Consider the following 21828-nt stretch of genomic DNA (forward strand, 5'->3'; position numbering starts at 1 on the left):
ATTTCAAGCTCCAAGTCAGGCTCTGTGCTGACAGTGCAGAGCCTGCTTGGGATCCTTTCTCTCTCTCCCTTTCTGCCCCTCCCCAGCTCTGCTTCCTCTCCCTCTCTGTCTCTCTCTCACACAGAATAAATAAGTAAACAATGAGACAAACAAAAAAGAACAAGAACCTCAGATTTCAAGACTTTAAGATTCTTCTATAAACCTTAGAATAACGTATTTTATGAATACATTTTAAATTCTGCAAAATCGAATGTTACTTTGTTAAAGTAATGTGGTAATATCCCTAATGACCTGACGGCAAACAAAATAATTTAGAGTTAATCCAGCAAACACTGAAAGGATGGTTTTGCTCATTTTTTATTGAAAATATTTACATGAAGATATATTCTTGCATTTATACATTGCAACAGGACAGTTCATATGGATAAAAATTAAAATAAGATTTCCCATTATATTTGTATTCCAAATTATTATGCTTTATAATGTGCATTTATTTGTATAAATTCATTTGGATATATTAAATACTACATCATTTACAAATAAGAAGAGTGAAGATCCCATACATTTCTCAAATGATACTTAAAAGTGTTGTTTGATAAATATGGCACTATTTCGAACTGGAAACAGAACCAAGTATGGTCTACCATCTCAGCAGGAAAATTCAGTTTCCCCAAGACAAAGGGCTTCTTATTGAACCTGTAAGATTTAAAATAATAATTGTAAGGGTGGCATTTGGCAAGTAAACCAGTCAATCTGTTAGCCAACCCATTAAGAATTATTAGGTATGTGGATATTCATGTTAAGGACCCACTGAGGTTCAAAGATTGTTTTGACCTTTTATGTCACTGCTCAAGGTCATTTCTACTTCACATTATCTTTCCTTACTTACGTGCTTCCAAGGTCTAAATACTAAGCATTCCCTATCTCAGACTGAAACTGCATTATCTAACTTTTTTCACTACCCCCAACCACCAAAGCAGTTCTCAGAGAGAGTTTCCCAATACCAGATCATGCCTACTGCCTGATTCCCTAAGCCTGCTCTCAGATTACGGAACAAAGTTACTGGACACCAGTGTACCTGGTCTGACCATTGTGGATAGCTTGGAGATTGGTGGGAATTGCCACTCTATTGATTTAGCTGGGGGCAATGGGACTGAAGAAAGGAAAATTATCTGGTCAGCCTTGCAGCCATCCAGTTTCACAGGGACATATCATTAGGATCTTAAGTTAATGAAGAAGACTCTGATCGGATTTGTCTTGTTCTGGCTGGATTTCAAATTCAGGAAGCTTAATTAGAATGGAAATTATTTTCTCTTGAGAGATTATACTCTGAAATATTTCAAGTGACATTTGATGGATCTGCTTCTGATTTATTTCGATAGGCTCCATCAAGAAATCTTTTGATGTAGAACAATATGTCTGGACCCTTTTATTTACACTAGGATATTCTAATGTGTTACATCTGTTGGGGTCAAAGAAATCTTGAAATCTGAATGGATCTGATGTCATGCAGTCTGCATTAGCTTTACAGTTCCAAAATGGAAACTAATATCTATATACCTACATAACTTATTTGAATATTTTATGAAGACTTTATCCCCTGTATTAGAGAATACTTCTAAAGCAAACAAATGATTGTATTGGCATTATCTAGTCTTTATTTAAAACAGAATAAAACTTCAGATTGTGATTTCCATTGGCTTTCCAAAGGAACTTTTATTAGAATAAATGTCCCAGCATTCCAGCCTCATCACTACCACCTTTGAAACATATAGTGATTCTGATTTTCCTTGTCTTTCTTATAATTCCTTATTCCTTTTAACATCATTATTTCCCTCCTCCATGCTTTATATTATTCCAAAATGAGTTTCAGTTGCCTTTTCTGTTGATGATACTGGGATCCATTTATGCCCCAGTCACTAGGCATCTTTGTCCCCTAAGTCCCCTTGAAGACTCCTGATCAAACTGTTTCTGCAGTTTTTGCAAACTACAAATTTCTTGCTTCTACTGATATTGACAATGAATTATCTACCCCTTAAAATGCTATATTCCCTGTGCTTAATGTGTAGGAAGTGTTTGACATGAGTTAATTAAATAACTAAATTTATAATACATCAGATAAATAATGAATAAATACATCAGATTTGCTAATCTCAGCTATTTTCTGGTCCCTTACCTGTGATTGCAGTGGTCTCTTCTCTCCCTGATTAGTTTTCCTGCTACTACTTTTGGTTTCTGCTGCCTCAAACTACTCATGTTACATCGTTATTATTACTTTCTTCAGTGCACTTTCTGACTATATCAGTCTTCTTTCTCTCCCATTTCTATCAATCCTTGGCCACAACTGGTAATCCTGTTGAGGTTGAAATTTGGCTGTGACTTCCTTAGATCTGTCTGTCTCCTATCTCTAGAAAAGTACACCTAGATGGCATTTACATACAGTAGGTCCCTGGTGATCTGAGCAAAATTTGTTCCAGAAAAGTAGGGACATCCATGTTCAGGAAAGTCTTAGAAGTGGAAAAAAAGGTGGGGAGTTAAAACCACTCAAAGAAACCTGGCTGTAAAAGAAAAGAAAGTAAGAGTGCAACTAGAAGGGAAAACGAGTATGACAAAAGGCTTTTTTTTTTTTTTTTTTAATTTTTTTTTTCAACGTTTTTTATTTATTTTTGGGACAGAGAGAGACAAAGCATGAACGGGGCAGGGGCAGAGAGAGAGGGAGACACAGAATCGGAAACAGGCTCCAGGCTCCGAGCCATCAGCCCAGAGCCTGACGCGGGGCTCGAACTCACAGACCGCGAGATCGTGACCTGGCTGAAGTCGGACGCTTAACCGACTGCGCCACCCAGGCGCCCCAACAAAAGGCTTTTTTAATAAAATAAATTCAAATACTGTTATAAGCTGTGAGGAAAGAACCTAAGAGAGGAAGATATTGAAAACACTGAAGGCAGAGGTGTGGCCTTGAAATCAAGCACAGTGTTGGAGGACATGGAAAAACATGAGTGCTAAAGTACAAGTGGAAGTATTAGCTGAAAACAAAAGGTAATTTCTTTTATTGAGGCAAGTAGAAAGGAATAAGAATGAGTATGGGTAACTGTAGAGAGAGAGATAAGAATCCTCAATTTTCATTTTAAATAGGAATAAAGGTCATCTGCTAAAATAAGTCAGTAGCAAAGAGAAGACCGGAGGAGATTATAGAGACATAGAATCATCAGTTACCTTTTTCTTTTTTTTTTTTAATGAGATTATCCAAATATTCTGGATATAGTAAAATATATACCCTCATCGCCAGCAGCATTGTAAATTGGCAAAATGTTTTTGGAAATAAATTTGACCTCAAAAATATTCATATATTGGGATCTATTAACTTCGCTTCTAATAAAATAATTGAAAATACAGTTTATGTACAAAAATGTTCATTGCAAAGTTACTCATGGGGAAAAAAACTGGAAACAACCTAATTGTCCAATGATAGAGATGTAGCTCTATAAGGAAATGAATCATAATTAATTACTTATAAATACATAAATCAAAATAATTATTAATTAAATAATTATGGTATGTCCACACAATAGAAATCTATGCAGACATTTAAATAATGTTTATCAAGAGTATTTAATTTCATGGAGAATTTCTTTCATGAAAAATAAATCTAGTGACTTTTCTATGTTAATTAAATGTGCCATAGACTAAATATAAAAAGAAAATGAATAAAAAGATAGCAATATGTAGAATTATTCTTACATTTTTATTTATACTTTCCAGTATTTTCTAATTTTTCTATCTTCATCATCAAAAAACACATATTAAATATTTTTTTTAAACTTTGGTAAATTGTTAAGAATAGTGTGGGAGAGGAGACACAAGAGGAATAGTTTCTAAGTAAAAATAAAAATGAAGATAAAGTGGGCAAAATAAATTGTGGACTCCTAGAATTCAGCTAATTAATAACATTGGATATTCTCTGAGTCAGCAATGCAGAAGTACAAAATGAAGATTGCAAATTTGGGCCTCAGATATGTTAAACATTTTAAAATGTGTGATTTCAGATAAAAGCTATACATTTGCATTTCTGGTTCTTCTTGAAAAAAAATAAAATGGAAGTTCAGCGAACACTGGGCCTCCATATTTATACAGTAATAGGCCCCTGGACATGTGCTGTAGCTGTCCTCAGGTGAATTATGTGACTCCAGTTATCCACAATCTTCACCATTATACTCCATTGTTTTCCTGACAATGAGATTAAATGTCAGTTGCCTTTTGTTCATCACTGTGCTTTTCTATATGTGTATTTTTTTACAGTAAATAAGTGTTTACAGCAAATAAATAATTTTGTTACTATCTCTATTGAAACTAGAATCAAATAGATGTACTATCTGTGGAAAATTGAGCTAGGAGATTAAGGGTACATTTTAATATTCAGATTCAGTCTTTACTTTCAGGGGATTACCCACACATATATAAAATAGGATAAGGATAGCCTATTCTAGAAACATCATGACAATATAAAAAATAAGTTACAAATGGCAGAAAAGGAAGAGCTTTCTATAGGTTGGAGTAGTGCTTAGTGAAAGAAGGAAAATTGAACCATGTGGAATTGGGTGAGAATCCCGAATGAGAGGGGGATGGCAAAGATGAGAGACTGGAGATTTCTCAGGGACAGGGGAATTAGTGTTACTGCCAATGTTCATTTTTGGGGAAGAGTGACTAAAAGTTCCAGAAAAGTGGGTTAAGGAAGTTAGTATCTTGAAATTCAGAAGAGGAATGTGGAAGTTTATTCTTTGAGGAAGCTATTGTGCTCTTGAACACAAGAAGTCAGTGTTTCTAGAAGTCTAATTTGGATAGAAAGTGATTTTAAGGAAGAGATTAGAGAAAGATGAGAATTAAGTGAAACAATCTATATTTATTCACAGTCAACAAGTTCTTATAGAGCACTTGTTATGAGAGGCTCTCTGTTAGGCCCTAGGGATACACAATCATCAAATTCCTTGACCTCAAAGATATATTCAAATGGACATAGATACTGATCATGTGTATAAGTAGATACAGTATTGCAACAGAATAAAGGGATTTGTGTGGACAGGATCCTACTGGAGTTAATGTGATCAGAGGAAACCTCTCTGAGAAGCGCCAATGATTTGAGTCTTCAGTGATGACCATGAGACTGTATGTGAGAAGAGTATTAGAGTCAGAAGAAATAACAAGCACAAATGTCCCAAGAGGAAATGAGCATCGTGTGTTTAAGGAACCAAAAAAGAAAAAAAAAAAAAAAACCAAAAAACAAAAAAATAAGGCTGCAGAAATGTAGTCAGTAATTACATTAGGATAGGAGAAAGGGTGAGAGAGGTAAGCAAGAACCAGATTATGTAGGGACTTGCTGGCCATGGTAAGGACTTGGACAGTCTTCTCATTGACCTGTGAAGCCACTGAAGAGCAGAATGACACAATAGGACTTACTCTTTGGAAAGAGTACTTTGGTAATATGAAGAAGGGACCACAAGAGGACAAGAATGGGCTGAGGAGACCCGTAAGAAGGGCAACAAGCAACAGAACAAAAGAGAAGTAAAAGTGGCTTAGATCACGGTTTATAAGTACAAGTGGTTTCAAGTTGTCAGGTTTGAATATATTTTGGAAGAAGCACTCATAGGACTTAGTAATAGATTGGAAATGGGATATAAGAAGAAAGGGAAATTTTTAATTGGTTGTGGTTCTGAGCAACTGAGTTTGGGCATTTCTGAAATAATGAAAACAAGGGAAAACAGTGTTGTGGCAGCATATAGAAGTAAGATTTCTATTTAGAAAATCTTAAGCTTGATATGTCCATTATATTTCCAAAGAGAGACAAATGTACAAGGAAGCACTTAGATATATAAGTCTGGAGCTCAACAGAGGTTAAGAATGGAGATGTGCACTTAGGAGTAATCTGGTGGTATTTAAAGCCATGGTTTCTGAGCAGAATCACCAGAACAAAGAAAAGCCAAGAAGAAAGTCCTAACATAACTCACCATTTTGAATTTGGGAAAGTGGTGGATTAAAGCTCAGATATGTCTGATTAAATCAGATCCTTTTAACAATATCCTTGAAAATAAATCTCTGGAGATTCTCATTTAACTGCTAATTTAAAGATCAACAATATTCTTTTTTTCCAGACAGTAGAAATGTATTTATTTGTTTGAAACAAAGTTATATAAATTGTATTATTTTTCTTCTTTCACTCTATATGATGTTACAGCATACACACAACTTCCTAAATAATATAGAATGGAAGGCAGCTTGCAGACTAGTACAGAGAGCAAGGTAGGGTGCATCTAGGATTTTATGAAGATGAAGGATAAGGTTTTCTTTATTTTTTATTTTTTCCTTCATGATAGTATAGAAGTGATATATATGTGTGTATGTGTGTGTGTGTGTGTGTGTGTGTGTACATATATATATGAGAAATGCTGAGTCTTATTATTTGATTCTATTTATTTTATTTTTGTTTCAGAAAAGTATTTAAATTCTAGTTACTTACAATATAGTATAATAGGTAATATTGGTTTCAGGAGTAGAATTTAATGATTCATCACTTATATATATAATATTCTCTAAGTCATTATTGGCTGGCCAAAAAAAATGCTTCTATGTTCTTTTAAAACATATTGACTACCTACTTCTTAAGACCTGTAAACTTTAAAATGGCCTAGTCAACAGTCTGCTCCCTCAATAAGCTGATGCCTTTTAAATCTTTTCTCATTTACAAGGGAATAAGAAGAAGCCATAGTGACTTCCTTTTTTAGGCTGTGATGTAGCAAACCAATTAGGGAAAAGTTTGATTTTTTTTTAAAGAATACGTACAGCTGTTGGCAGGGGTGGGGGGAAGTGTGTGTGTCTGAGTATATGGGTATTTGTGTCTGTGGGCAAGAATTTAAATAGACTTTTAGAATCACTGAAGTCAAGAAAAATTGTACTTTATAACCTTAAATTTCACCCTGATCATTTAAAATAATTTTATTAGAACCCTGTTTAAAAGACAAATATGTTCATTTGTTTAAATAATACTAGTTTAAAAATACTATTGGCTTAAAAATACTAGTGTAATTCCAACTTTAATACTCAAAAATGATGATGAGGATGATGGTGGTGATGATGGTGATGATGATGGTGGTGATGGTGATGGTGATGATGGTGATGATGGTGATGGTAGTGGTGATGATGATGGTGATGATGGTGATGGTGGTGATGATGATGATGATGGTGGTGATGATGATGGTGGTGATGATGATGGTGATGGTAGCGATGATGATGATGGTGGTGATGGTGATGATGGTGATGGTGATGATGATGATGGTGATGGTGGTGATGATGATGGTGGTGATGATGATGGTGGTGGTGATGGTGATGATGGTGATGATGATGGTGATGATAATGATGACGGTGATGGTGATGGTGATGATGTGGTGGTGGTAGTCGTGGTCACAATCTTTGTGTAAAAGGAAAATAGGCTGTATTTTTAGTACTGTTTCTACTAGCAGGAGAAAGTGATCCAGAAGTTCTTGCATTGAACTGACCAGCATGAGTCAAATAGCTGGGAGAATTAGCCCAATAAGAAAACACTTGTAAGGAATAAGATTTCTTTATCCTCAGATACCAATGCACATCAAAGTTTAAAAAAATTTTTTAATGTTTATTTTTGAGAGAGAAAGAGAGACAGAACATGAGCAGGGGAGGGGCAGCAAGAGAGGGAGACACAGAATTTGGAGCAGGCTATAGGCTCTGAGCTGTCAGCACAGAGCCTGACACGAGGCTTGAATTGACGAACTGTGAGATCATGACCTGAGGCTGAGCTGAAGTCAGACATTTAACCAACTGAGTCACCCAGGTGCCCTCTTTTTAAAATTTGTTTAATGTTTATTTATTTTTGAGAGAGAGAAAGAGACAGAGACAGTGCATGAGCAGGAGAGGGGCAGACTGAGGGGAGACACAGAATCTGAAGCAGTCTCTAGGCTCTGAGCTGTCACTACAGAGACCAACACGCGGCTTGAACTCAGGAACCATGAGATCATGACCTAAGCCAAAGTCATATACTTAACCAACTGAGCCACCCAAGTACCCCTCATCAAAGTTTTTATCATAAGCAATTGAAGGACATAAAATACCCAACTACAACTACAGTGGTCAAGACCCATAGTTTTTTAAAGTGTAACATTAATTCCTTCAAAGTTTTAGTAGAGGTTAGCCACAAAATGAAGATAGGCAAGGCATTATGAAAGAAAATACACATGGAAAGTGTTAAGGTAAAGTTAAAGGGACTTTTAAATTATAGTACATATAGGAATCTTTAATATGCTAATATGCTTTGTGATTTTCCAAGAAAGAGATCTGTGTATACAGCCCTTTAACTAGAGCCCTTGACTAGAACTTCTAGTCAAGGCAATCCAGGAAAAGTGGCAAAACTAGCATTATATGAGGGACAAGGCTGAAGAAATGTTACAAGAATTTGATGACATGAAGAATAGATTCAAATGAATTGTAATATGTTGCTATATAAATTTGTGTTTTTGTGTATAGAATTATCATTGCTATCCAATGACTTAAAAGAGCCTCACAGCACCAAGTAATATAATAAGGGATTACTGAGCTGGTTATGAGGAGATTGAATTTTAATTCCTATTTTAATCATCTTCTTGATCTAATCACAGAACACCTCTGAGGTCTCACTGATTCATTCATTTCTTCAGGGAACACTGAATGTCTCTGTTATAAGAAACATTGTTCTAGCTGCTAGGGATATAGCAATGAACGAGAAAGATCAAGTCCTTAATATCATAGAACTTACATTTTAGTATGGAAGACAGACAGTAAATATATATTTATAATTTATATTATATTTATTTATTGTATACATTTATATTATATATATTATATATATATTATACATATATATATATATATATATATTGTTTACAGGCGGTAAATATTTCAGCTGATTTTAGACAACATGAAGAATAATGTTGGATAAGGTGTTACAAAGTGAAAGAGGGGAGTAAGGGTTAGTTACTTTCTCTACAAAATGAGGAGGCTGAACTCCACTAGTAATTTTCACAGTTTTTAAGTAATTACATGTAACAAAGACCAAACAAATTAACTTTTCAACTTTCCCAAATAAAGTTTATCATTCTTATTTAACAAGAAGGTAAGAGGGAGGCAGTTTAGGACTGGTAGAATGTTTAAGGATGTCACTACAGTCCTGGGTACTTTCAGTGTTTCACTTACTGTGCTTAGGGTATAGCTTTTATGCTCATGGCCATTATGCAAAACAGCTGTTTCACATTCATGTTCCAGGCATAGCAAAGAAAGAAGAAGGAATAAAGAGTAGTGTCTGCATTAGGAAAGTGACTTCCTTAGAAATCCCCAGGAGAAACCCCTTTCATCTTTAGGGAGGCTGGGAAACATGAATATTTTTCAGCTGACTGAGTGCCTCTGCTGAAAAATATTCAGCTACCCTGAACAGGACTGAGTAGAAATTGAATAAGCAACTAGTATGCTGTATTGCTTAGGGGACAAATGTATGTCTACTTCAGCATCCAAAGTACTCTTGTAATAATAATAATATTGAATATTGCAAAACAATATTCATACTGTTATTCAGCATAAAACTAGTGGAAATATTAACAATAATATAATAAATCCAGAGATGGGTAAATCCTTCTCATCTATAACTCCTAAGAAACTCCTAAGGAACACAAAAAGCAGTATTCATTCTTCAGCTGTCTGTACACATTCTAATCTCACAGACAGCTGGAGAATACAAAACTCATCTACAAGGGATTATATGTATTATTAGTTAGATATACTGCTTAGTTATGCTAGGATATATTTTAATTGTGTTTATAGAAGCATTCTAAAATATAGTTTATACAAAATGCTTTTTTTATTTTATCAATTTATGAATATTCAATTACTTCTTCTAAGATTTAAATCTTATCATGCCTAAATCTTCTACAAACTATCTTTCAAAAGACAAAGACATTACCTATTGACTTGATAATTTCATTTTTTTTAATTTTTTTAACGTTGTATTTATTTTTGAGACAGGGAGAGACAGAGCATGAACAGGGGAGGGTCAGAGAGAGGGAGACACAGAATCCGAAACAGGGTCCAGGCTCTGAGCTGTCAGCACAGAGCCCGACACGGGGCTCGAACTCACGACCGCGGGATCATGACCTGAGCTGAAGTCGGCTGCTTAACCGACTGAGCCACCCAGGCGCCCCGATAATTTCATTTCTAAGGAAATACCTTAAAGAAATAGTCCTCATAATAGAAAAGGCTTTATTCATGAAAATTTTCACTGGATAATTATACCTATTTAATTTGGAAGCGTTATAATTATCACTATAATACAGTGCAGAACAGAGTGAAAAATAAACATTAAATAATAAAGGATTATAAGGGTGTGGATTATATTGGGCATTTTTAAATGTAGTCAAGTTTTAACTAACTTTTATTTTAGAACAGCTTTAGATTTAGAAAATTGAGATCATACAAACAGTTCTCGTATGTAATTTGTCTGATGTTTTTCTCACGATTAGACTAGAGTTATGGGTTTTGAGAGAAAAATCAGAGGTACAATGTCAATTTCATCACAGCATATCAGAGGTACATACATACTATCAATCTGATTTATGACTGGTGATGTTGAACTTGATCATTTGGCTCAAATAATGTTTATTAGTTTACTGTAAGGTTACTTACCTCTCACTTTTTAAGTATTCTTTGTAAGAATGTGACTACTATGCACAGCCATACTTAAGGAATAATCACACTGCCTCTCCTTTAGGGTGGAACATCTTCATAAATTATTTATAAAATTTCTGCATTAGAGATTTTTCTTTTTTTCTCCCCATTTAATTTATTCAATTATTTACTTATATCAGTATAAACTCATAGATACTTTCTTTATACTTTGAGTTATAATCAAATAATACTATATTTTGTTGTCAATTTTTTCTAGCTTTGCCCATTTAGGAGATCTTTCAGTTGGCTCCCATGCCCCTCTGCCATTCCCCCATCAATGTGGGTTTGGGTTTGCTAATTTTTTGTCTCTTTGTGTGTGTGTCTTCAAGCACTCCCTTACTTTCTAGAATATAAAGATGAACTTCAAACTCATCTTGAATAGTTCCTTCTCTAGTTCTAGAAACACCTATGTCTCCAAGGAGCTTTGGTATTAGAAAATATCAAGTATTGAATGGCATTAGAAATCAAGATTGGGGGCGCCTGAGTGGCTCAGTCAGTTAAGCTTGGCTCAGATCACGATCTCACAGCTGGTGGGTTCAAGCCCTTGTCAGGTTTCTGTGCTGACAGCTCCTACCCTGAAGCCTGCTTCAGATTCTGTGTCTCCTTCTCTCCCCCCCCCCCACCACCCCGTTCACACTCTCTCTCTCTCTCTCTCTCTCTCTCTCTCTCTCAAAAATAAAATAAAACGTTAAAAAGAAAAAAGAATAAATCAAGATTGGGTGTTAGATGTACTAATTAGTGCTAGGCTGTCTTTTCTGTTTTTAGGCTCTCTCAGCTGACAGAGCAAATATATGTATATACACAGATCTACAATGTTTCCATACATAATTGCCTACACATGAATGCTTACTAATGTCTCCAACTCTTATCCATTACCATACGGATCATTCTAGCCTCCTGTCCTCAGTAATCTGTAAGTTGCCAATCCACCAATGAGAAACTTGGCTTCTCTCCCTTATAATTCATTCACATATCATTCAATTCCAATATACAGATACAGAAATATCATATTGCTTAACAGACAGAGTCACCCAGGCGCCCCCAGACTCAGACATTCTTAATGTCTTTGCACCTTACAGGAACCCTATCTTTGTTAAAGATATTAACATTAAACAATATATTAACATTAATCTTAGCTTATGCTTTCAATGCTCATTAAAGAACAGTGATTTCTCAAACCTTTTAAGAACTTGGACTGCACAAATTCTTAACGTGAATTTGATGGGGAAAAAAGAAACTTTATTGATGAGAGTCCAGTGCTTATGTATTTTTCCTTGTGTCTTTGGTGTTAGAATCCACTAATTTCCAAATTTACTTGTATTAGCACCTTTTTCCAATCCCTATCAGAGAGACTGTTTCATACAATTATGGTAAATTTCTATTCTTTTGTCACAGTCTACATTGCTTCCTGAAATCCCATGATCTTCTAAATGATTTGTTAATAAAAATAATTTGCCTATATATTAAAGTGCACTCTTGGTGTTATAAAGGTCTATAGGTTTTGACAGATCTATAATCTCACAACTCCATCATTACAGCATCACACATGAATAGTACTGTGGTTTAAAAACAAACAAACAAACAAACAAACAAACAAACACCAACTAACTTCACCTACTTATCCCGACTCTGTCTCTTCCTGAACTCCTGGCAACCACTGATCTTTTTTTCTATAGTTTTTCAGAATGCAATATAATTGTGATCTTACAGTATATAAACTGTTAAAATTAGCTTATTTCACTTAGAATTGCATTAAAAGTTTATCCATATCTTTCCATGGCTTGATAGCTTACCAATTTTTATTGGTAAGTAATATTTTATCATAGGAATATAGCAGAATTTCTTTATACATTCACCAAATTGAAGGATATCTTGATTGTTGCCAATTTTTGGTGATTATTCATAAAGCTGCTGTAAACATTTGCCTGTAGGTTTTTGTGTGGATATACGTTTTCAATTCAGTTGGAGAAGTACCTAGGAGCACAATAACTGGGTTATATGATAACACTATGTTTAGCTTTGTAAGAAACTGCCTGTCTTTTTTTTTTAATGTTTATTTATATTTGAGAGAGAGAGAGAGAGAGAGAGCGCACAAGCAGGTGGGGGGCAGAGAGAATGAGACAGAATTTGAAGCAGGCTCCAGGCTCCAAGCTATCAGCATAGAACCTGATGTGGGGCTCGAACTCATGAGGTGTGAGAACATGACCTGGGCCAAAGTCAGACACTCAACCAGGTGCCCCTGAAACTGCCTGTCTTCTGAAGTAGCTGTATCATTTTTGCATTCCTACTGGCAATGGATGAGAGTTCCTGTTTGTCTGCAACCTTACTAGCGTTTGATATTGTCAGTTTGGGGAATTTAGCCATTTTAATAGGCGCTTAGTGATATCTGTTGCTGTTTTAATTTATATTCACTAGTGAGGAGTGATGTTGATAGTCTTTTTCTGTGCTTACTTGCTATCTGTATATCTTCTTTGGTGAGATGTTTATTGAGATCTTTTAGATGTTTAATTGGGTTGTTTTTTGGTTTGTTTTGTTTTTTGAGTTTTAGAAATTCTTTGTATGTTTTGGATATAACTTCTTCATAAGATGTATGTCTTAAAATATTTTATCATAGTCCATGACTTATTAGTTTAATTTGTTAGTAGTGTCTTTTCACAGAGCAGAATTTCTGAATTATAATAATATTCAACTTACCAATATTTTTCTTTCATGGATTGTGCTTTTGGTGCTGTATCTAAAAAACCATCACCAAACTCAAGGTCATCTAATTTTCCGACATATGGTCTTCTGTTGATCTTTGTGTCTATTGTTATCCTGAAACTACACTGTCTTGATTACTGCAGTGTAATCTTGGGATAAGTAAGTATTAAAGTCAGGTAACATCAGTCTGCCAACTTCATTCTTCCTCAGTCTTCTGTTGGCTATTCTGGGCCTTTTGCCTTTCTGTAAAAACTTAAATATCAATTTGTAAATATCCACAAAATAGCTTGTTGGGATTTTGATTGGGATTGTGCTGAATCCATAGATCAAGTTGGGAAAAACTGACATTTCCAATACCTGAAAATAAAAATCTATTCATTTACTTAGATCTTCTTTGATTTCTTTCATCAGAATTTTGAGTTTTTTCTACATATAGACCCTTCACATATTTTGTTGGATTTATAGTTAAGTATGTCCATTTTTTTGGTGCTAATAAAAATAGTATATTTTTGACTTAAAAATGCAACTTTTCATTGCTGACATATAGAAAAGCAATTGGCTTTTGTATATCAGCCTTATATCCTGTGATATTGCCAATACTTGTTGCTTAGTTCAAAGATGCTTTGTTTTGTTAGCCGTACGACGTTCTTTGTTACATCTTGTAATCTGCAAACAAAGACAGTTTTGTTTCTTCCTCCTCAATCCGTATATTTTTTATGATGTTGTGATTTATATATTTTGGCTCTTGTCCATGTTTTCTGGCTCGCAGCTCCCAAAACCTTTGGAATTTCCTAACTCATAAGAGCAATGGGAACATCTTTTGTTATAGTTGGTCTCTTGTCCTTAGTTCTTAGATACTCTGTTCTGGGCTTTTCTCTTTACATTTTAGTTGTGTAGGTTTCTATTCACATATCTTCAAGCTCATTGATTCTTGCCTTGACTTTGTCCATTCTACTGATGAGCCCATCAAGACATTCTGAATTTCTGTTTTTAATTTCTAGCATTTCCTTTGGTTCTTTCTTACAGTTCCCATTTATCTCCTTACATTACCCATCTATTAAGGTGTACTTTTTCTTTTTTTTCATTAGAACCTGTAACATATGAATGATAGTTATTTTAAATGCCTTATCTGATAATTCCAAAATCTGTGTCATCTCTGAGTTTGGTTTTGATACTTGCTTTATCTCTTCAGTCTGTGAAGTTTCTTGCCTTTTAATATGCCTTGAAGTATTTTAGTGAATATCAGACATAACACATTGGAAAATAGAATATAATATAAATGTGCCTTTATCATGACTGCTAGGTACTAAATTGTGCCCCGCACCCCAAATTTATATGTTGAAACTCTAACCTCCGATCTGACTGTATTTGGGAATAGGGGCTTTAAGGAGGCAATTAATGTTAAATGAGGTCATAGGGTAATGTCTTAATCTGATAGGATTGAGGCTTACTGTCCTTATGAGATATCTCTCTTTGTCTCTGTCTGTCTCCCTCCCTTACGGTCGGCCCCTCCCCCTCCCTCTACCCTTCCCTGTTTCTCTCTCCCTCCACTTGCACTTCTGTGCACACACAGAGGAAAGACCAAGTGAGGGCACAGCAATAAGGCAGCCCTCTACAGGCCAAGAAAATAACTCTCATCAGAAACTAAACATGGACCGTGCTGGCACTCACATCTTAGACTTTCCAGCCTCCAGAACTGTGCAGAAAGAAATTTTTGTTGTTTAAGTCACTCTTAAGGTATTTTGTTATGGCAGCCCAAGCAGACTAATACAATGATGTTTCCTGTTAATCTGGATAGGAGTTGGTCTGTGTTTAATGTTGCTAGAGGTGCCAGAGGCTTCTGTTTGGTCTGGTGACTGTTTTGTCTCTTCTGTTGATTTCATTTCCCTAATAACTCCTTCTTAAACAGCATCTGCATCTTGCAGCTCTCAGTTGTAATCCACTGCTGTTATACTGGAGCCCTGTTGATGCAGTGTTAAGGTGCCGGGGAGGAAGGGTTTTCTGTAGTCTTAGGACTCAATCTCAGACTTTTAATGGGCCTGTGTCCTTGGGCTGTGACCTTGACAAGTGTTTCTTACTTCTGGTTATACCTCAAAATGGTTACTTTTTCCCTCAGAAACAAGAGAGGACTTTTCTTGGATCTTCACTAGGAGAAACTGGTAGGGTATACGTTTATGGCTCCAGGGGCTTCTGCCCCAGATAAACTGAATGTTTCTGTGATTTTCTGTTTTCACCTGCACCTACAGATTTCAAGGTGTGGTGTGCCCTGTAAACTAAACTATCTGATGGATCCAAAAATAGTCATTTATTTTTTACTGCGTTCAACTTTTCTCTTGTGAACATGGGGAGTGATGACTTCCAAACTTTTCATATGTCAAAGTGAAGACCAGAACTTGATCACTCACTTACCATACAGAGCATTACAGCACCTGAGCTTTATCAAATTTCATTACTTTTTCTAGCCACAATTCCTAAATAGGTCTCTTAAACCTCATTTGGGATGCATTTAAATCAATATGCCAACTTTTTGTTGCTGTAATTTTAAAATCTTGGCATGTATGGCATATACTTAAATAAGATTAATGCCTATATTTTAACTTTTCTCAAAAATCATTAGATCCTTAAGGTTTCTTGAAGCCTACAAAATACCAACTATCCTAAAAAAAATAAGATATAGAATTAGATGTGTTTACTGGCAAATTTTATTCACAAATTCAAAAGCTATTTACCAAATATTTTAGTCACTAGTAATATTCCTAATTTCAGTACAGAAATCTTGCTTGAGCCTAACAGAGATTGTATTTAAAAAAAAATCTTTTACACTGCAAATGAAAATTTTTACTCAAAAAATGAATTTGTTCACCTTAACATAGTTATTATAAACAAATTGTTAGTCAACACAATAAAAACTTCAAAAGAAATTCATTTCTGCATATGACTCATATTGTCCTTAGGGAACACTGACTTCATAAATAAAGAAATTTAATGTTCTATGTGAAGTACCGTGAGCAGAGGCAAAAATAAACATATATTCTTACACTGGCCATCAGAGAGTCCAAGAGGATGTTTCATTGTATAATTCCTTTGAAAAACAAAATTACTTATTGCTATGAAAGGTCATCTCAAAAAAATAGACAACCATTCGTAAATTTTTGTAAACAGTGGTATAATTTATGATCAGAATAAAGGTCTTACCATTCAGGCTATTTGCCAATACTATCATGTTTGTGAATAAATTACACAAATTAAAGCTTGTAGCTATGCATTTACCTAACAATTTATATTTTTCATTCTCTACTAAATTTAAGTTAGGCAGGTGGTATCCTGGAGACAACATCCTTATAAATCTCTGATTTGATCATGGACAATTGGACAATTATGCCACATCATTTCACAGAATTAGAAAAGCCCTCCTACATTGGTCAATTCTCCAAACACTATGCTTATCCGTAATTTGAATAATTAAGACACTTATACTGTTCTAAATCTTATTTATCTCTTAAAAATATACCATGGAAATTCTCCCAAGCCCACATTACTGAAAGAGGAAAGGAGCTTGTGCATTGGTGGATACTTTGAGATACAACTCAAGTAAAAGAAGGATGGTAATCCCAAGTACTAAATCTTATCATAATGGTTACCAATTGTGAGCTAACTTCAGTTCAATTTAACCCAATAAATATTTACTGAGCACCTGCTTATGTGCCGTACACTTGTTTGAGTTGTTCTCTCAATGGGAAAGTATCTGGCAGGTTCAAGTCAGAAGGTTAAGTGGAAGAGTCAGAATGAGAGAGGGGAGGAAGTCAGAGAGATGATGGGGCAGGATTGGGAGTGGTTATAGGGGGAGGAGGCAGATCATATAGAGCCTTGTAGACACTTGTAAATGCTCTGGCTTTCTCTCTGAGGGAAATGGAGAACCATGGTAAAGTTTTCAGCAGAAGAGCAAGATGATTTTACTCATGTTTTAAGAGTGTCATTTTGATACTCTTTGAAAATGGAAAATAAAAGAAAAAGAAGAGAAGCAAGGAGAATTTTTTGGAGGTCAATGCAGTATTGTAGATAAGAGGTAATGGTAGTCTGAGCCACAGTGAGAGAAGTGGAAGTAAAGGTAAACTCAAAAGGGAATTTCTGACTGATTGGATGTGGAGTGTGAAAACAAGACCCAGCAGTGATCCTATGCATTTTGACCTGTTCTGTTGTAATGATGAAGTTGCCATTAGTTGACATGAAGAAGGTTTTGAGGGGGAGCAAATCACCAGTTCAGTTTTTGATATGTGCATCTTAAGATCCCTAAAACAGATTGTATGTTGAACTGGATAGGCACAAAAAACCCAATACCTATAAATTTTTTCCACATAAATCTCTACTGTAGGCAAAAAAAAAAGGGGGGGGGGAACCTATAACTGAATGGCAACAAATCCATTCTTTCTAAATATTGTTTTCTAAATAATAAAAATATGAATAAAAATAAAAACAAAATTGGGGCACCTGGGTGGCTCAGTTGGCTGAGCATCTGACTTCAGGTCAGGTCATGATCTCGTGGTTTGTGGGTTTGAGCCCTGAATTGGGCTCTGTGCTGACAGCTCAGAGCCTGGGGCCTCCTTCGGATCCTGTGTCTCCCCCCCTCTCTTTCTCTCTCTCTCTCTCTCTCTCTCTGCCCCTCCCCCACTCACACTCTGTCTCTCTCTCCTTCAAAAATAAATAAACATGAAAAAAAATTAAAAAAAAAGAAAAACAAAATAAAGATCACTGGCTTTGAAACTCTTCAGAAAAAAAAATGCTTCTATTCACATAACATTCTAAATGCTTTTGAAAATTTGAGAACTAATTAGCTTTATCACTATAAAGAAATAGAGCTTGTTTGGAAAAAAAAAACTAAAGGAAAAAAATGGAGAGTATTCAGATAGAGTGGACTGACTGGTCACAAATTATATTCTATACTATAAAAACCTCCTTGGGATCTGAAAAATTAATGGTTGCTGAGTGTCCAAAAGCCATACAAGTACTTCTGAAACATTTGAAAATAAATTAATAATATAAATTAAACTATATGAAATTGTCAATATTTTCAACTTTCATCAATTTTGAACTACAAAATAGCAATTAAATATGGCCCAATCTAACATATAATAAAGTTGCAAAGAAACAATCACACATTAGACAAAGGGCATGTTTTGCTCATTCTTTTCTGTTCAGAAAATAAATATTAACTTTCCACTGCCCATACAGTGGTACCAAACAGTAACTCAATAATTCACTTCAGCCAATATTTGTTGAGTTTTCATTCTCAGCAAGGTCCCTGATAGATGTTGCTGGATAAACAAAGATGAGGGAATATAGAGCTTGACAAGCTTACAATGTAATGAAGATGAATAGAATGAGCACCAAAGTAATTGCACTGGAAGTTAGAGCGAGTGGGATTCCAAAAAGGAAATTTCCAAATTTCCAAGTTAAAGAATGTTTTCATGCAAAAAGTGACATTCAGCGGGAGGGATGAAGGAGCTGGAATACTTCCAACGAGACATAAAGAAATCTGAGGGAGATTAACACTGAGCTTTAAAGCTGTGTTTTAAGGGTCTTTGAATAGAAAAGGAAAGAAAGAAAAGAAAAGAAAAGAAAATTTCTCAGGGCTGAGAAATGCTTCCATAACTATGCTAAAGAATCCCCAGTGCTTTATTTATTTGTTTCTTCTCATTCATTAATTACTCTGTGTTTCTGCAATCACTGTGGGGACCTAGAAGGTAAGAATTAACACTTCCACTCCAATTTCTTTTGGAACAAATTCAGGAGGATAAGCCCACATAATACACAGCAACACTAAAGAAACTAGTAAGTATCTCATTAAAACTTGGAAGAATAAAATCCTAAAACGAGTTTCTTTGAGCAAGGAGTGGTACATTGTCCATTACTACTAATTTAAAATATTTAAACTATTACTTTCTCTTTATTTAAAAGGCTGCTTTTACCCTGTTATTTTAATAAGCATAAAATATATTAAGAAATACTTTAATAATTCACAAGTAACCTCAATTACCTATCTCATTTTTTCCATAACTTATCAAATTCCTTAAATACAAAATAGAGGTTTTTAAAATTCAAATCCTCATCAGTGGGACATTGATACTCTTGAAAACAAAGTATAAGATACAGAACCCAGTAGATGAGTATATTATTTCTCTCTTTCTGGAAACCTTAAACTATGTACGTAACATGTCATATATATTTTTTCTTATAAAGATTCTTATAAACATATAAAAAGCTTATTTTTTAAATCATATTCTTATTTGAAGATTAGGAAAAATACAGAAGTCCTTCAAAAAGGGAGAATTATGAATAAAGAAGATGTGGTATGTGTATGATGGAACACTACTCAACAATGAGAAAGAACAAAATCCTGCCATTTGCAACAATGTGGATGTAACTGGAGGGTATGATGCTGAGTGAAATAAGTCAGTCCAAGAAAGAGAGATATCATATGTTTTCACTCATATGTAGAATTTGAGAAACTTAACAGAAGACCACAGGGGAAGGGAAGGAGAAAAAAAATAGTTTCAAACAGAGAAGGAGGCAAACCATGAGAGACTTTAAAAAAAAATTTTTAATGTTTATTTATTTTTGAGAGACAGAGAGACAGACAGCATGAGAGTGGGAGGGGCAGAGGAAGAGAGAGGGAGACACAGAATCTGAAACAGACTCCAGGCTCTGAGCTCTCAGCACAGAGCTCGACGCTGGGCTCGAATTCTGAACAGTAAGATCATGACCTGAGCTGAAGTGGGGCACTTAACCAACAGAGCCACCCAGGCACCCCAAGAGACTCTTTTTTTTTTTTTTTTTAATTTTTTTTTTCAACGTTTATTTTATTTTTTGGGACAGAGAGAGACAGAGCATGAACGGGGGAGGGACAGAGAGAGAGGGAGACACAGAATCGGAAACAGGCTCCAGGCTCTGAGCCATCAGCCCAGAGCCCGACGCGGGGCTCGAACTCACAGACCGTGAGATCGTGACCTGGCTGAAGTCGGAAGCTTAACCCCCCGCCCAAGAGACTCTTAAATAGGGAACAAACTAAGGGCTGATGGGGGAGGGGGAGGGGAAAATGGGTGATGGGCATTGAGGAGGGCACTTGTTGGGATGAGCACTGAGTGTTTTATGTAAGCAATGAATCATTGGGAATCTACTCCCAAAGCCAAGAGCACACAATATACACTGCATGTTAGCTAATTTGACAATAAATTATATTTAAATAAAAGTTAAAATTAAAATAAATACAATAAAATTACTCCAGACTTTTCTTTCTACAAAACTTGCTCCTTGGTGAGGCTGTATCCCTAGAATGAAAGCATAGCAACCATCACAGGCTTGCACATGACTGGCACTAGAAAAACATTTGTTGAATTGAATATGGTCTGATGAAATCTGTAACAAGTATGGACAGAACCAGTCTTAGTTGGGGAGTCAGGGAAAATTGGGGACAGAAACCCCTGCCTAGTAAGACCCTAAAGACAGAGGGAGAGTAAAGTAGTGGGTGACTGAGAAACAAATAAGGGAACTATAAAAAGAATGAGATGTGAATAAGGAGGGGGTGGAAAGAAGGAGGCTCTGCCCTGATAGAATTGGAGAGAAATGGCAACAAATCCCTGCCTCATAGTGCTGGACAGAAGTCACCTGTGGCTTGTGAGGGCCATTACTAAAACCTTATGCAGGATAATTAAAAAATGCTCATTAAGATTCATTCATTTTATGGGGCATGTGGGTGGCTCAGTCCGTTAAACGTCTGACCAGCTCAGAATTCATGGGTTCGAGCGCTGCATCGAGCTCTGTGCTGACAGCTTAGAGCCTGGAGTCTGCTTCAGATTCTGTGTCTCCCTCTTCTCTCTGCCTCTCCCCCACTCATGGCCTCTCTCTCTCTCTCTCTCTCTCTCTCTCAAAAATAAATAAATATCACAAAAAGAAAGACAGCACTACTTATTAAAAAAAAAAGATTGATTCATTTTAACCAGTTTGACATTGAATCTTAAAATATTTTCAGTTTAATCTCCTTATTCTTCAGAAAAAACCAAATTCAAGTTTAGAAAGGTGACCTGAATTTTAACAACAAAATTACATAAATAATCTGTCTTCAGCCTCATAGGAAGGAATGTCTTTTAAAAAGAAGACTGAGTGCATACTGGCCATGTATTCAGCCAAGATGTTGCTGAGTTGGGTAGAGCTGGCCATAGGAGATGAAAGCATGAGCGGCTGGGGAAGAGGGGAGAGAGAGAGACAGGGAGAGTGTGAGAAAGAAAAAAGAAAGAAAGAAAGAAAAAGAGCAAGCAAGTGAGTGCACAATGGTTAGGAATAGATTCACTTTCTTTTCAA

The 21828-nt window shown here is 35.5% G+C and overlaps 1 long non-coding RNA gene across 5 annotated transcripts in view; it reads right to left on the reverse strand.

Moving 5' to 3' along the window:
- Positions 1–359: 359 nt before the first annotated feature.
- LOC131516538 (uncharacterized) overlaps positions 360–21828 on the reverse strand; it is a 46286-nt gene continuing 24817 nt past the window's right edge. For 4 of the 5 annotated variants that reach the window (XR_009264133.1, XR_009264132.1, XR_009264134.1 and 1 more), the window contains one exon: positions 360–686. This is a non-coding gene — a long non-coding RNA (uncharacterized LOC131516538). Of the gene's footprint in view, positions 697–21828 lie in introns of all 5 variants that reach the window. The other variant, XR_009264136.1, reaches the window with a different exon arrangement.

The sequence above is a fragment of the Neofelis nebulosa genome, chromosome 7, assembly GCF_028018385.1.
Source record: "Neofelis nebulosa isolate mNeoNeb1 chromosome 7, mNeoNeb1.pri, whole genome shotgun sequence".
NCBI lineage: Eukaryota > Metazoa > Chordata > Mammalia > Carnivora > Felidae > Neofelis > Neofelis nebulosa.